At 45.3% G+C, this 17,489-nt stretch overlaps 1 long non-coding RNA gene across 1 annotated transcript; it reads left to right on the top strand.

Annotated features, from left to right (window-relative positions):
- The first annotated feature begins 23 nt into the window (after nucleotides 1–23).
- On the top strand, nucleotides 24–13,875 carry LOC139084535 (uncharacterized). The gene is made up of 3 exons (XR_011541982.1): nucleotides 24–213; nucleotides 3,106–3,281; nucleotides 13,643–13,875. It is a non-coding gene; the product is annotated as an uncharacterized lncRNA (long non-coding RNA).
- The last annotated feature ends 3,614 nt before the right edge of the window (nucleotides 13,876–17,489 follow it).

Here is a 17,489-nt window from a genome sequence, read left to right as displayed (position 1 = left end):
ACATCACTCACTACCCAGACACCACCTCGCATCCCCTAGGGCCCTAACCGGCGCCCCTGCCGACCCTCGCCCTTAGCAGCGCCCAGCTCCCTCTCGCCCAACCCAGAGCCTTCGTTTAACAGGTGGAGCAACTGGTGGCGGGCGGTGACCTGCCCACGGGGGCATCCGGACCTGGTGTCCCAGGACCTGAGGGGATCTGAGAACAGGCAGCGGGTGAGCTGTTCCTCAAGGGGTGTGGGTTCTCCCTGGGGCCCCGCCCATTGCTAAAGCTCCGCCCAGGGGTTTCCATGGTGACTGTAAGCCTTCCTGGACCCTGAGGCTGCAACTGCTCCCTTTGCTGCAGCTTCTCCTCCATGACAGCTGGTACTGAGGACGGGACCTGCGGGAAAGGGAGATCGAGTGCAGGGTGGGGGTGCTGCAGGCAGCCTGGGGCAAGGACAGAGAAGGTGAGACTTCAGGAAGAGGAAGGCCAGGAAGACTCTCATACAGAGGGTCCAGGGCAACAGAGGGAGTAGGCTGCCCATCTGAGACCGTAGAAGAACCGTTCCTGGACAGCACCCCATCCCCCCTCCTATGCAGTTGTCTGCCCCTTCCCCATCCCTGTGGTCATCATTAAAGACGTTTGCCCTGCTCTCTGCTGGCACCACCACACCCCTGTCATCATTTCCCGTGACTTCCGGATCCACAACGACAATCCATTCTATACCAGGACTTTTGGTCCCTGACCTCCTTGCCTCCTGTTGCAAACATTGTTGGTATTTTCCCCAGCAGTCATTTGTTTGTTCTACACTGAGTAACGGTAATACTGATAAAATGTAGATTGTTCTGGTCTCCTGATGCAGTGGGCTCAGAGAAAGGAGGCCCATTCCCAAGGAATGAATTATGACTGGAGGAAATCAATCATCCTCTTCTTCTTTGCTAGGAGTGGTGTGGGGTGAGGAGGGCATTTGCCCCACTTCTGGCCAATAGGGCCTGAGCAGATGCCTCTGTGGGAGGCAGGTGGTGTTTGGGAAAGTTTTCTCTCTCTAACTAGAGAAAGGCAGATGGCAGGAAACAGTCATCACTGTCTGCCTTTGACCTGGTGGGGTGAGTGTGTGGTGTTAGCAGCTGTAGCAGCCACAGTGAGACCCTGGGGAAAGAAGTAAAGAGAATCCCAGAGGAGCTGATGAAAGGCTGCCCCTGCTGACAGGAGCATTCATCAACCCTAGAGCCTCCTGACTCTGGACTCCTTGTTGGTGAGATCAAAGCCACCTGTGCTGAAGCCGCTTTGGGCCAGAAATTCTGTGACATGAAGCTGAAGGCACCCTAGCTGATCCATTTCATCCCCAGAATAATCTAAATATTTCTCGTGCCAATTCCACTTTCTAACTACCAAAATTTGTGTTTATCCTAATGAGACATAGGCCATGGTAGGTCAAAGTCATATCCCATTCCCTTTGTATCCTCCAGTTTCCTCTCATCTTGCTTACCTCATAGTTAGTGCTAAGCACACGTCGAGAATAAAGGTGTGTGATGAATGGTTTATGGTCTGGGCCATCAACAGAGTGCAGCCGTTCACCCAGACCAATGTCTTTATAGTGTAAAACGACACAAGCAAAAACAACAGGGAGACTGAGAACCTGAACGATTCAGTGTGCTCCTTGTGGTCACTGCTGTGAAAGTAAGTCAGAGGACAAGTCTAAGCCTGGCCCAGATGAGGGTGGGTCCCGAAGATAAAGGGCCTGAGTTCCCCCAGTCCCTGCAGGGAGGGAATCTGCCTACAGACCAGGAATTCATCTACAAACTCTCAGAGGAGCTTGTCCTAGGATAAGCCTGTAAGGTGTTGGCGGTTGTTCAGGCAGCTCCTATAGTCTTAATGCACACCCCTCTCCTTCCTCTTTCCTACAGAGCCACGCACCCATCCTAAGATGTCTAGTCTCTTGGCTCCCTTGAGCCCTGATGTGGTCATGTAACTAAGTTTTGAGTAGAAGGGCTGTGTGGGATTTCTGAGGAGGATCTGGAAGTGAGGCAGCAGCCCCTTCGCTGCCATTTCCCCTTCTTCCTGCAGATGTGGAGTGCGCATGTGATGGCTGGACTCCCTCAGGTGGTGCCTCAGGGATGAAAGTCATGGGAGGGTGATGGAGCAGAAAGATGGAGATAGGGCCCTAATCTTGGCACGGAGAATCCAGACTTCTTTACACGAGAGAGAACAACTTCACAGTCATTGTTATGTTGGCATTTTGTTACAGGCGGATGCACTGATCCCCAACTATCCAGGGCTCCTTCCCCACTCCACAGCGCCCCCTGGGGGAGGGGTCTACTAGGCGGCATCTCCCATCAGCTGCTGCGGTCCCAGGAGTGGGGCTCCTCACCTGCCCTCACTCACAGCTTCTAAAGGCCCCTCTTCTTCAGCTGCAGCGACTTTTTGCATTTCCCAGAACTGGCCCATCTCTTTCATGCCACTGGGCCTCTGCATGTGCTCCTCTCTTGCCCTGGAGTGTCGGCCACCTGGCTAGTCCTGCCCATCATCCCACTCTCAGTCATTTCCTCCAGGGTGCCCTCCTGGCCCCCTCACTAGCTCAGACTCCCCCCACCAACCCCGACTTCACAATTGTAGTCATGTATGTGTTTGTGGGTCTGATTAATGTCTCCCTTCCTCATGACACCGAAAGTCCCCTGAAAGCAGGCAGCCCCAGTGTATTCCCCTCTGTATCCCCAGTCCTGCACAGCCATAGCACATGGAAGGTGCTCACAATGCTGAGTCGTAGCCTCCTCAGCCTTCATGTTTCTGCTTCTGTGAGGTCAAGACAGCACAGGCAGTGCTGAGCAAGGGCCTTGGCCTCAGTCAGAAGGCCCCAGCATGTATTTTCTGCCCAACCCCTTTCTCACTGTATAATTCTGGGCAAGTGACCACTGAGACCCTGAAAGTGGGCACAATGAGAGACCCAGCTCCCAGGGCCATGGGGAGACCCTCATGAGGAGCACATGAAAATGTTTGGCTCCCTGCCTGCCATGGCCACCTTCTTGCCCATCACAGCCTCAAAGTGGATGTGCAGGTAACTCTGGATTCCCTTTGCTCAAGTCCTCGCTAGCTCGAGGACATTCTTCCACTCTCTGTTCTTGAAGGTGGCTCATGAGAGAGGTTGCAGGGCAGTCCACCAGCCTGTCCAGTGTCCAGCAGGGGCACAGGAGACACACAGCAACTGCACCCCACCTTCCTGTCTGCTGGCTGGAGACGCCCTTCCCCTCCTCATGAAGACAATGGCTGGACATCCTGTGGAGCTGGACCCTAAACCGGTGAGGTTAGTAGGGGAGGCTGCATATGGGGCAATTAGGGTAGGTAGGTAGGTGCTGAAAGCTTGAGGTGGGCAGAGATGACTGAGGGCCAGTGGGGAAGATGGCATAGCAAGGAAGAAGTTCCCGAGTGGGACAGCCTGTGGGCACAGACTGAGGAGATGGGGACCCAGGAGAGCCAGGAGGGCTCTGAGTTCTGTGCCAGTTGGCTCGACCACAGCTGGGCAGTGGGTGGGGAGACATCAGGGATTGGTGGTGGTCTCTAAATGCTGCTGGTGTAGGTGGACCCTGGGAGAGAGACTTGGGTCACTGGGCAGCACTGGAGTGGTTGAGGTGAGGGCCCTGGGGTTCAGCTGGGACTGGCCAAAAGGCAGAAGATGGGCAGCTTCAAGGGCCAGTCATGCCAGGGCGTAGGCAGGGCTCTCCTAAGTATTACAGGCATTTCCATGTCTGGCCCAGTAAAAACTCCTGATGATCTTTCAAGCCTCAGTGCAGACAGCCCTGCTCCCAGCTCTCCTAATCCTGCACATGCCTGTCCATCAATATGGTCCTGTTTAGACCCCACTCAGGGCCTTGTGGGGTCAAGTCACCACATTCTCTCCACTACTGTCACTCCTCAGCTATGTGGGGAGAGGCGTGGTCATAATCTCCATTTTCCTTCAAACCCCCTCACCCTCCCACCCACCGAAGGGGAAAGTGTCATAATCTCCATTATACACTAGACCTCCATTTTGGTGGCATTGTCATAACCTACATTCTCCATCAACCATTTCACCCTCCAACCACCCATGGGAAAGAGTTTGTCACATTCTCCATTCTCCATGAACCCACTTTACCCTTCCAACCAACCATGAGGATAGCACTGTCAAATTCTGTTAGTCAGGGTTTCCCTGAGACACACAACAAACAGGATATATACATAAAGAGATTTATTATAAGGAATTGGCTCATGTGATTATGGAGGCTGAGAAGTTCTAGTCCAAGTCTGAAGCAGAAGAGCTGATGATGTAACTTCCTATTGTGAGGTAACAGTCTAAATCCAAAGGCAGGAGAAGACCAATGTCCCAGCTCAGAGCCTGGTAGAAAGAGTGAATTGTCCTTATTTAGCTTTTTGATCTATTCAGGCCTTAATTAGATTGGATGAGGCCCCCCTACATCAGGGAGGGCAATCTGCTTTACTCAGTCTACTGATTCAAATGTTAATCTCGTCCGGAAACACCCTCACAGACACACCCAGAAGAATATTTAACTGATTATCTGGGTATCATGGCCCAGTTAAGCTGACACATAAAATTATTTTACTTTTATTTTTTAAAGATTGGCACCTGAGCTAACAACTGTTGCTAATGTTTTTGGTTTTTTTTTTCTGCTTTATCTCCCCAAATCCTCCCAGTACACAGTTGTATATCTTAGTTGCAGGTCCTTCTAGTTGTGGCATGTGGGATGCTGCCTCAATGTGGCCTGACGAGTGGTGCCATGTCCACACCCAGGATCCGAACGGTCAAAACCCTGGGCTGCTGCAGCAGAGCGTGCAAACTTAAACACTGGGCCACGGGGCCGGCCCCCCGTTATTTTATATTTTAAAATAAAAAGGGATCTAAATGTATTATATTACTCTTAATTTAATTAAACCTGATAAAGGACCCCCAAGTCAAGAGGTCTCCTGAAAGATACTTCAAAGCTGTGCTTTTTCTTGGGTTGGCTGGCTGGTGTCCCTCCTCTGTCCCAGCATCCCTAACCTGCATTGTAACACCATGGCTTCTTCATATGTGTATTTCCACCATCAGGCTGTGAGTTCTGGAAGCCAGGAACCTGGTCTATATTTTCTACCCAGTACTGCCAGCCCAGGATGGTGCCTGCCACGTAGAATTGCTCAATAAATGTTTTTTAAAAATTGGACTTGATATTTGGTCCATGATAAGAGTATGTTGAGTTGGCTTTGTGGGGGCCTGGAATTGGCCACCCCAAGATATGTCTCTTTGGCATGATGATTATTTGAGGCTGGTTACTTTGCAGACAGGAGAGCAACTGAAAAGTAGAATTTACTTGCCCTTTGTTAGGAGACATTTACATTTGTAAGGGAAATCTCCATCTGTAAAGGTGCCTCCCTCTATACCAGGAAGAAGAAAGGGGATGACTTTATCTCTAGAAACTCTTAATCAATACCAAAGGCAAGGACTGAAATCTGCATTTTGTTTACTGTACTTGTGTGGTAATCTCCCATGACGGACTCCGGCTCCACCCCCAACATCCTCCTTTGTCCATTAGCTGAAGATGATATTTAAGGTGGGAGCTTCAGCCATTTTGGCAAGTTGCTCAGCTTGCCTGAGCCTCTCCCATGTATACATGTTATAAAGCTTTGTTTAATTTTCTCCTGCTATTCTGTCTCATGAGTTTAATTCGTTCTCCAGCCAGGCAAACCCAGAGAGGGTAGAGGAAATGTCTTCCTCCCCTACAGCTCCCCCTGCCCCCAACCAAATCTTGGACAGAACAGGTTTAGGGTGTTGTACAAGCTTGGTTTGAAAAATTAATATGAAATACTAAGAGAAATTATTGACATTTTTCCAACAGAGAAAGCGTTAGAATAAAACGGGACTATAAAATTCTGGCCTAAAAGTGCCCAGCCTTCCTTTTCTCTTCACCCTGGTCCCTATGGCCAGTTCCATCATCATATGTGTGGGGACCACTTCTACTTCCCTACACCCCAACCCTCAGCAACTCCTCATTGCCTACCAAGACAGGGGTAAAACCTTGGCCTTGTAGTCAAATCTCTCTACATCTCGGCCAGCTCCTCTTTCTAGCATTCTTCTCCACACTCTCTCCTGCATGTTTCAACCACATTTGAGATCTCACCATTCCCTGAATACATTCTAGTGTACCCCACCCCCTCATAGGATGCCTTCTCCCTCCATAGTCTTCCAGCTGCACTTGCTGAAAATTCCAGTCCTTCCTGCACCTTGACTTACCACCTCCACTTCATCTCCCAATTTCCAACCCATGGAAATCCATGTTTTTGTTCTCCTATTATGCATATTTTTAAAAATCATGTCTGATTTGTGAGTGTTGGTATTTCTGGGTGGAGTTGTAGTGTTCATCTGGTGGAATTAGCCATCAGGTCCCAGGAATGCCTGGATCAAGCTTCTCCTCCTTCCTCTCCCTCATGGGGACTCAGACTGAGGAATCTGTGTGTAAAGAACAATGGCAGAATGAGAATAAAGTGCCATGATTAAATTTGAACCAATGCCCTTGCTCCACGAAGTAGAATCCATTAGGAAAATTAAGTTGGAATAGACAGCTTTGGCTCAAAGTGGGACTCTTACCCTTCCCACCTCCACCTCCAGTGCAGAGAGAGAGATGGAGACAGAGAGGAACGGAGAGGGCCCAAGTGGGCACTTACCAGTGTAGACAGTTAAGGTAGAAACAGCAAGTATAGCCGTGGTGTAAAATAGGAAGGTAGGGAGGGCACCACAAATGGGTGGTGATCTTTCAATGCTCAGCCACCCAGTCCTCTAGCAAAACATGGCCCAATGACTCTCCTGGGATCTACCCAACCATAGACACAACTCCCCCCTTAGAGGGAGTGTGGGGTGGGGTAGAAAGAGAAGCATGGAGAGAGGTGCAGAATTGTTCTATTCCCACTTGGAAACTACTGGAGGACAGGGCTATTGTTTTATACATTTGCAAATTATCTATTTATGATGCCCAATTCCTAGCATGTACATGGTACTCAATAAATTTTGTAGAGGTGAATTTGTGATTCATATTTTAAAACTGGTATTGACAAGTTTGAGTCAGTCAGGGATATAGTATCCAGAATAGGGAGAAGTCTGAGAGAGGTATAATATGAGTGACGATTGCAGGATCTGGGTCATTTCTAGGGGCAGGAGGGGCTTTTTCTATGTTACAGAAACAGGGCTGAACAACGACTAATGATTGCGAGACATTACAAGGACATGATTTAAGGATGTAACAACGTAAGGAAGAGGCTTCCAGCAATGATCCCTTCAACAGAGGAAAGGGCTGCCTTGAGAGGCTGCCTGAGATTACAGCAACACAAAGGAGAGTCTGGAACTGAGTCGGGAATTAGACTGAGAGCTCCCAAATCTGAGTCTATGAAAACTAACTTCATGCGGGATTTGAGAGAGAGATAAGGCAATGATTTAGCCAAGCATTTAAAAACCAGATTTACATTCTCAAAATCCCATCTAAAAAAAAGAAAAAAATCCCATTTCTTTTCTCTTTATCTGCCCTGCAAATAATGTATTTCAAAGTCGTACATGCCTCACATGTTTAATTATGTTGTATTATCATTGGGTCTTTAGAGTCAGATATAATCAATCTCTGGGAATACTGAGTTTTTGAACCATTATGTCCTGAAACCACTTATATGCAGGCTTAAATGGATTAAAATAAAGATACTTCTTCTCTGAAAGTTCAAGGTTATCTATTACTTTGAAGTTTGTAACTGGCTTTATTTATAGGGACGTAGCTGGCATTTGACTGAAAAAACGCTGCACCAGGTTTGACTGTGGGCTTCAGTTAAAGGTCAAATTTTACTTACATTTTTATTTTTTTGCAACACAAGATTTGTTGCAAAATTAACAAATCTGAAACAGTTTAGGGCAAATGATAGTCTGCATAGGTTTAAATATATGACCTAATAAACGCCTCCATCTGAAGCCCAAGAGAAAGCCAGTTATTTGTCATTTTACTACTGGGTAAATGCTGTTTTACTACTGTGATGAACTTGTGAATTTAGTCAATTTAATTATAGAGGAAATAACCGCATTTTGTTTCTTGCATATTTGGTGTGATTAAAATTTACTGGAGAAAAGTCATCCACGAAAGGTATTTTAACATTTTTCTGAATGCCTCAATAACATTTGGTGCAAAAAAGAATGGACTAGATTTTGTATCTAATGTTGAGTTATATTTCTTTATCACAAGCTGAGCTAGATTTTGTCAGAATCAGCTTGTTGTAAATCAGCAACTGCTCCCACAGTTCACCAGAATAAAACAAATTATAGAAAGATCGTTTATTAACTTGACCCCTTTTGATTAGTCACCTGCTACAATTTTAACACCTGGATGTGGCAGTCCGTGGGGAGGGCGGCGCAGCTTCAATTTCCTGCTCTCTGGAAAGGATTGATGCAAAGCCAAGTGGGACTCATCTTTTAGCTGCCACATCAAACTCTTGGTTGACATTGGGCCTGGCATTGACTGAGATTCCCAGGTCTTTTTTTTTTCACAGGAATTCTCTCAGATCTCCCCACACTCATAGTTTAAAGTGATTTGGAAGATGTTTGTGTAAAGCCTGACCTTCATGCTTGTGCAAATTAATCTTTTTTTAGTGTTAACTTGACATTCTTGACTCCCAAGATAATTCTAACTCTTCACTGTGTTGTCTATCACTTTATCTCTTCTTCCCAGCTCTGTTTTGTGGGAAAATGGAATAACCATGAAAGTTATTGCTAAAAATGTTGACAAGGATAAAGACAGGCCCCTGGAGCTCTAATTGGAAGCCCCACTAATTGCATTAAAACCGTTGACCGAAAGACTGCAGGAACTTGCTTCTCTGGAAGCACATCCACGTCAGCCTTGTTATTCCCCTCAGCGTCAATCATTTCATCCCATGAAGACCTCATGATGACATCAAAGCCTCTATACATTCCCCTGGCCTCCAGACTCTCTAGCACCAGCATGAAGGAGATTTATGTGACACTATTGTTCTGCTGCTTCTGCAAAGGCTGCTCTTTCTTATTTATTTATTTTTTTTGAGGAAGATTAGTCCTGAGCTAACATCTGCTGCCAATCCTCCTCTTTTTACTGAGGAAGACTGGCCCTGAGCTAACATCCGTGCCCATCTTCCTCTACTTTGTGTGTGGGACACCTACCACAGCATGGCATGCCAAGCGGTGCCATGTCCGCACCCTGGATCTGAACTGGTGAACCCCAGGCCGCCAAGAAGTGGAACACGCAAACTTGACCGCCACGCCACCAGGCCAGCCCTGCTCTTATTTTATTTAAAGATATTTTTATTTTTCTCATAAAATATAAGAAGTCGGATTGCTGAATCATATAGTAGTTTTCATTAGTGGCTGCACCAATTTACATTCCCACCATCAGCGCTCAAGGGTTCCCTTTTCTCCACATCCTCACCAACGCTCATCTCTTGTCTTTTTGATGATAGTCATCTAACAGGTGTGAGGTGATATCTCATTGTGGTTTTGATTTGCATTTCCTTGGTGATTAATGGTGTTGAGCATCTTTTCATGTACCTGTTAGCCATTTGTATGTCTTCTTTGGAAAACTATCAATTCAATTCTTCCACCCATTTTTTAATTGGATTTTTTGGTTTTTTTGCTATTGTGTGAGTTTTTTATGTATTTTGGATAATAACTCCTTATCAGATGTATATATTTTCTCTCCTTCTGTAGGTTGCCTTTTCATTTTTTTGATAGTTTCCTTTGCTGTGCAGAAGCAATTTAAGTCCTTGCCTTCTGCATTGATAAGAGTTTCTAGAGATAAGGTCATCCCCCCTTCTTCCTGGTACAGAGAGGAAGACACCTTTACAGATGGAGATTTCCCTTACAAATGTAAATGTCTCTTAACAAAGGGTAAGTAAATTCTACTTTTCAGTTGCTTTCCTGTCTGCAGTTTATTAAAAGTAACCAGCCCCAAACAATCCTCATGCCAAAGAGACGTATCTTGGGGTGGCCAATTCCAGGCCCCCACAGTGTCCACAATCTATTTCTGGTCCATGAGGAGTACAGAAATTGAAAAATTGAAAGTAAACATCAAGTAACTTTCATAGCAGTTTGACATTGCCACAACCTCCAAGTGTGTTTAACTGGACTTATCTCAAGGGGCAGGATGTAGACCAGTTTGGATCTGCGGACCTCAGAACAGTTCTTCAGAATCCTCTGTTGGACTGTTTCCCAGGACTCAAATTCCTCACCTTGATTATCAAACAAACTCCTTTAACTAACCTTCACCCAGACGCTATTTCAGTCGCCAGTCCCAACAATAATCAGAACAGTAGCTGGTAGCCGATCACTCTACAGTTGTACACCTGTAAACTTGAATTTTATTCTCCACCCAAAGAGAATGTACATGGGAGGAATCCATGGCTCTGGAATCTGTTTTTTTCATCAAGAGATATGAATAATTTGGGGCTTGCCCAGTGGCGTAGTGGTTAAGTTCGTGCACTCTGCTTTAATGGCGGAGGGTTCGCAGGTTCAGATCCTGGGCGTGGACCTAGCACTGCTCACCAAGCCATGCTGTGCCAGTGTCCAACATAAATTAGAGGAAGCTTGGCACAGATGTTAGCTCAGGACCCATCTTCCTCACAAAAAGAAAGATATGGGTAATTTAAATTGAACTACAACTTTACTGGATTAATTGATGTCATTGGCTACTGATCAAGGACTGAAGATGCATTTTGAAAAGCCAGAATTATTTACTTGATTTTGGATGGAAGTTAAAAATGAATATTCTGGGGCAGGCCCTGTGGCCCGGTGGTTAAGTGCACACATTCTGCTTTGGTGGCCCAGGGTTTGCCAGTTCAGATCCCAGGTGTGGACATGGCACTGCTTGGCAAAAGTCATGCTGTGGTAGGCATCCCATGTATAAAGTAGAGGAAGATGGGCACGGATGTTAGCTCAGGGCCAATCTTCCTCAGCAAAAAGAGGAGGATTGGCCGCAGTTAGCTCAGGGCTCATCTTCCTCAAAAAAAAAAAAAAATTCTGGGCTTGCTGAAATTACTTTAAACTCTCTTCTGCCATTCAATCAACACACCTCTGTGAGGCTGATTTCTTTACCAGAAGTCATGACAATGAAACAGAAAAGTTTAGACTCCCATTATCCTCTGTGAGTAGTGTTGCCATCAATCCAAACTAAGATAAATTAATAAGCAAGAAGCCGTCTCATTTGTCACATTAAAAATTTTAAATATTGACATACATGGTTTTTGTTCAAACTGTGTGCAGAAGTATGTAATATGGGGAATCACTATCTGACCCATAACTCACTGATGAGCTATGATTGTGGAATGACAAAAAGTTATGGATGTAAAATAATAATTCTCCATATTCACCACTTATCTGTACACATTTAATGAAAAATATGTACGGTTTTTTGTTTGTTTGATTGGTTTTGGTTTTGTTTTTTTTTTGAGGAAGATTAGCCCTGAGCTAACATCTGCCACCAATCCTCCTTTTTTTTTTTTTGCTGAGGAAGACTGGCCCTGAGCTAACATCCGTGCCCATCTTCCTCTCCGTTGTATGTGGGATGTCTGCCACAGCAGGGCTTGATAAGTGGTACCATGTCCACACCTGGGATCCAAACCGGCAAACCCTGGGCCGCCAAAGCAGAACATGTGAACTTAACCGATCTGCTACCGGCTGGCCCAAAAATGTGTATGTTTTAAAAAATTCTTTTTTCTTTCCATATAGTATGTTTGTTCTGATTATATTTATTGAAATATAATGTTGCGTGTGTTGAGTCCAATGAAAAATTTAGATTTATAGATTGTATATCTGATTTTTTATCATTTAATTTCTTGGAAATTCACTTTTATTGTATTTTATAAAAATATTGATATACAATAAACTGGAAATTAAAAAAAAAAGGAAAGCAGTCATCTCTCCCAGGTGGATGAGAAGCCACATGAGTGTAAAACTGCAGGAGCCACCATCGGCCCCACAAAGACCCACCTTTCAGCATCTTGTCTCAGCTGTTCTCCCACTTACACTTTTTGCTGGAGTATTTTAAAGCAAATCCCAGATATCATGTGATTTTACATGAAAATACTTCAAGAAGTATCTTTAAAAGGAATGACTTAAAAATTTCTAACCATAATATCATCACATTCAACAAAATAAATAATTCCTGATAGTTTCTAATACCTGTTTTAGGTTCCCTTTTCCCTGATTATCTCAAAAACGTATTTTTTCAGTTGTTTTGTTCAAATCAGGATGCACATAAGCATTTGGTTGTGATGTCTCAAGTCTCCTTTGATCTAACTGTTCCCTCCTCTCCTTTTTTTTAAACTGTATGTTTGTTGAAGAAATTAAGTCATTTGTCTGGCAGAATTTTGCACATTTTTGGACTTGGCTTATTGCTTCCTGGGACTGTCTGATAATCTGTTCCTCTGTCACTGATAGTTCCTTTTCCTAGAAGATAGAGTCAAAGGCTTGACTAGATTCAGACTTTTGTGCTTTGTTTTGTTTTCCCAAAATTACTTCCTAGGTGGTGCTTTGCGCTTCTTGTTGCATCACCCATGGCGCATACATCTGGTTGCCCACTTTCAGAGATGCTCACTAACATTGATTGGTGGGTTTAGTTTTTCACCCTGATCTATTCATTGTAATATCCTCCATTGACTTTTACTCAATGGTTAGCAGCCGTTAATTATTACTACGTGTACCTAGATCTATTTTTCATTGGGGATTTGCAAAATGGTGATTTTCTAATTATCTCATTGCTTCTTCCTTTATTAGCTTTAATGGCTTTCTACAGAAAGAAACACTCCTTTATTTGGTTATCTTGAAATAGAGTCTGTAGAAGAAAGCAGGATAAATGCTTGATTCTTTCCCTTCTTTTATCAGTTTTCAGAATAACAAATTTGTGCCTTAGGAACCGCCCAAGGCAGTCAATTAATTTTGTTTTGTATTTTTTTTTTTTAGAGTATCAGTATGATCTCATAGATTTTAATATATTTGATGTGTTTCAAACATTGTTATCATTATTCAAATGGTCCCATCTTTGGGCAACGGGAGTCCCTTCAAGTGACTCTTGGGTTATTTTTTTGTCATCACTCTACTTTGAGATCCTCTTATTTTTAGGCATGGCAAGATGTCCCAGGCTCGTCTGATACAGTTTTGGCCCCAGACCTGGAGTCAGCGATTTCTCTAAGGCATCCTGGTTCCTTGCAGCGGGAGTTGGCATTTAGGGGCCACAGTCTGTGTTCCCCCTGTCTGCTTTCTCTCAACCCTTTTCTCAGGGACTAAAAGAACTCACCAGGGACTGAAAATGCTGGAGTCTGGGGTTAAGGCTGTTGCTTTGTTTTGAGAGTCCAGCATACGTGTTATCCTCAGGGGACCCAGGAGGAGATAGAGACTGGGACTCCTGAACCAATGCCAGAAAATGACAAGTACTATCCCCCATAACATCTTTCATTCATTCACTCACTCATTCATTCATTTAAAAAATACTAAATGAGTGCCTATTTTATCTGTTGTTTCAAGCCCCAGGGGTGCAGCAATGAACACAGACCTAGTCCCTGCTGTCACGGAGGTGACATTCTAGTGAGGGGAAGAAGACAATAGACACACATGTGATGGAGTGTGGTATCTGCTTTTCCACACAGGGTAGTCTGATAAACACTGAAGCAGAGACGAGACGGAGGTGAGGAAGGATGCCAGGCAGGAGTCTGGGGGCAAAGTGTTGGGGCAAAGGCAACGGCCAGTCAAGAGCTCTGAGTGGGGAGTGTGCTCACCAGGATTCCTAACAGCGCATCGCTGACAAGGTCTTTGCTATCCAAGGTTTCAACGTTTCTTATCAGTTGCAAAATATTTTCTCATAATAAAATTTTAAAGTTTACAGCTTTCCTTTTAATAGTGATCTTTTATATGGTGACATTTATGCCATACCTTCAGGACATCTTGCAAGATATACCATCTTCTGCCCCCGACCCCCACACTCACATTCTTAAAAAAAAACTTTTCTAATTCCAGAAGTCATAGGTGTTTATTGCAGAACACATGGAAAGCGCAAAAAAGAACACAGAACAAAATAAAATTAAAACAAAACGGAGGTCATTCGTTATCCCCCTCACTCAGAATTAACCTCTGTAGTATGGCAGTTGGTGTCCTTTTGTTCTCTTACAAAAATGCTGTCCAGCTGTGAGTTCCGGACCCTGCCGTTCCACTTTCAGACATGGTCTTTGGTAGCGGTAGAGATGTCTAGCTTTTATCTGCTCAATACTTCTTTGCCAAAGCAGAAGTTTCTGGCTAAGCAACGGCTTACAACCGCTGACTCAAAGTGTCCCTTCAGACCTAGGGGGCACTCCCAGTGTGTCCTGCACCCCCATCTTGCCGTCTCCGGGGGACATGCCCACTGGGTCCTGCCGTTTCTGCATCACCAACCAGTTCTTGCTTCCCGGTCAAATAGAAGTGACAAGGAGAATCTGTCCTCACCTTCACTATTTCGCCTTCCCACTGAGAGAGACCACGGTGGAGGGGGGTGGGGCACAGGGGAGAGGAGGCAAACAACATTTCAAAGATAACAGTGGAGCAAGAATTTAACCAACTCTTCTTAAAAGAAAAGAATTTATTTTAGTATAAATGGCGTTTTCATTGACTGGATTTGCTTTCATCACCCGAGGCTGTGTATGGCTCTGTCACAGAGGATCTGTTCGTTTGGTGAGTCTCGTCACCAGCTACCTGAACACTCGTATGTGTGAGAGATTCTGAATAAATTTAGACGTGTGGAAAAAACAAAGACCACCCAAGTGAGAGAAACGGGTACCAGGGGTTAGGATTTCAACAGCTCTTTCTTGGGGAAACAATTCAACAATTCAGTACAACAACCTTGTATTCAAACAAATACAACAGCTACCTTGACGCTCACGGAAAGAGTATTTGGGAGAGGTGGCCTTGCACAGTGGTTAGGAAAGGGGTTCTGGCGCCCGCGTGTTCCGATTCAAACCCTGGCCTTGCCGCTTCTTAGCTGTGTGATATTGGGAGATTATAGGCAGCGTGTGCCTTAGTTTCTGCATCTGTGAAATGGAGATGATGCTGAGGAAAGTACTGGCCTCAGCGGGGTTCTGAGAGGATCCTGAGAGTGAGCCCACGCGCAGCACTCAGCACGGTGCCGGCACGGACCAGGTGTCCAACCCACGTTGGCCGTGTTGATTCACCCGAATTCTTCATGGGGATCAACCTCCTTAATCTTCAAAACAACCAGTTAAATGCATCCTATGGTCACGCCCATTTTGCAGAGGGTTTTTTCTTTCTTTCTTTTTTTTTTTAGAGATAGACATTTCCTTTACTGCTTCATTCTACTGTGTAATTTTTTTTTTTAATTTTTCCATTTTCTCCCAAAGCGCCCCGGTACATAGTTGTGTATTTTTAGTTGTGGGTCCTTCTAGTTGTGGCATGTGGGGTGGCGCCTCAACATGGCTTGATGAGTGGTGCCATGTCTGCGCCCAGGATTCGAACTCACAAAACCCTGGGCTGCCGAGGTGGAGTGCACGAACTTAACCACTCGACCATGGGGCACAGACAGTTAATAACTAGGCCAAGGTGGTCACGTGCTGGAAAGTGGCACAGGTGGGACCCTAACCCAGGTGGTCCTAGCTCAGAGCCTGTACCTCCCTATAATGCCTGATCTCATGACCCACTGCCTAATCTACCTGGCTTCCTTGCCAGACCCCAGGAGACTGTTTCTTTCTAATGCTTTTTCTCCCTCTTATCTTAGATTCAGATATGGATATGGCTCTAAGCCTCCTCAGTCCTGGGGCTGTGGCCCCATGTCCTGTCCTCTTCACTCCAACTGCAGAGCTTGGGTCTCTACCATGAGCCTCTTGGACCCTTCCTGCCTTTGTTCAGTTACAAAATGTGTCTCTACGCAGAGGGTTGTCCTCACAGGCCACCAGCCCTCTCTCCATCTTTCCCCTTCTCCCTTGTTTTGTCCCCTTTTTAAGAAAAACTCAGCCCCAAGGCTGGTTACTTCATACTTTATTTGTATCTATAAGAGATGGCCCCTTTCACAGTATTCTCATGCCAGGTCCCATGGGCATGAGCAAGAGAACCACACAGGAACAGAGCGGTGGCAATGGCTGGCCAAAGAAGGAAGGGGTGTGGCTTGGCCTCGGGTTCATTTTGGAGGAATTTATCCAGAGACCGTTTGGGGCAGGGACTGGGAATACATGAGGAAGGAGTTCCCAGTCTGCTCTTGTGGTCTAGTAAGGGGGGCAGATGCATAGCAAATTCCAGGGGGCAATGCAAAGTCCCACAGTGGAGGGCATGTGGAGATCAGGGAAGGCTTCCTGGAGGAGGAGACCCTGAGCTGAGTCAGACCCAAGTTTGAATGGAGACTTTATTGCTCTCTAACTGTGCAACATTGTCAGCTTCTCTGGCCTTCTCTCCTCACTGGCTGAATGGGGCTGTTGTGAAAATGAAACGTGAAATGTGCACCGTATGTGACACAAAGTTCATCCTAACATTGTACTCACTATTAATAACAATGGTTGCTTCCTAATAACCTGCCCTCTTCATGTTATATTTACAGGTTATATTCACTTCCAGTAACAAATCCCAGCCTCCATGCAAATCCAGCTCTTTAAAAATACGATTCTGTATAGAAGAAAAAGGTTTTTAACAAGGTCTTATAAATGGATTTCGCTGCAGACCATTTCATGCAGCTCTCTCACTTCCCCAACTTCCCTCCTGAGTCTGCCACGAGCCCCATTACACCTTTGCGGATTTGCAGAACCAGAATCAGACTTTCCATCCCCAATGCTGACTTCCTCCTTGAGCGATAGCAACAAGGATGTTTCCTCCACCTTTAACACATTACCAGGGATGTGTAATCACAACTGTGCTGGGACATTCTCGGCTCCCTGGAATCACATCCTAGCTATGATTCTTTTATAATATTGTCGTTATTTCTCCACAGGGTACAACTGAGCGAAGCCAAGTTGCTGAGACGAATGGGATAAGCATGTCATTGCATTAAACGGACATTTCCCCCTGTGGCCTTTAATAATTTATGCCTTAAAGAAGACAGGTAGAGGTCCAGCGAACAAGTTAAAAATGCCAGATCTCACAGATGAGAAGTATGGTTCTTATTAAAGTGTCTGCTTGCTACCTTGACAGTTTCTAAGAAGCAAATATTTCTACTGCTCCAGATATAAGGAAACAAAGTTACGTAGCCAGGGGAAATCCACTTTGAAAAACAAATGAATCCATGAGACTCCCCCATGATGACACAGCTCTCGGTGCAGAATTGGATGATAAAGTGGAGTGCCTGCAGGAAAAATGCAATTCTTATTAAATAAGGGAACTGGAACCTTCTTGATCTCAGTTTTGGCCTGTGGTCCACATATTTCACCCCCGTTTATCAATGAGGAGATTTATTGGACTAAGTACGAGGCATTCCCTCACCAAGGACAGAACTTCACTGAGGAGGAGTTCTCTGATAAGTCGGGCCCA

This window comes from Equus przewalskii, chromosome 7 (assembly GCF_037783145.1).
Source record: "Equus przewalskii isolate Varuska chromosome 7, EquPr2, whole genome shotgun sequence".
NCBI lineage: Eukaryota > Metazoa > Chordata > Mammalia > Perissodactyla > Equidae > Equus > Equus przewalskii.
The sequence above is the reverse complement of the archived record's forward strand: the minus strand, read 5'-3'. Positions and strand labels throughout refer to the sequence as shown.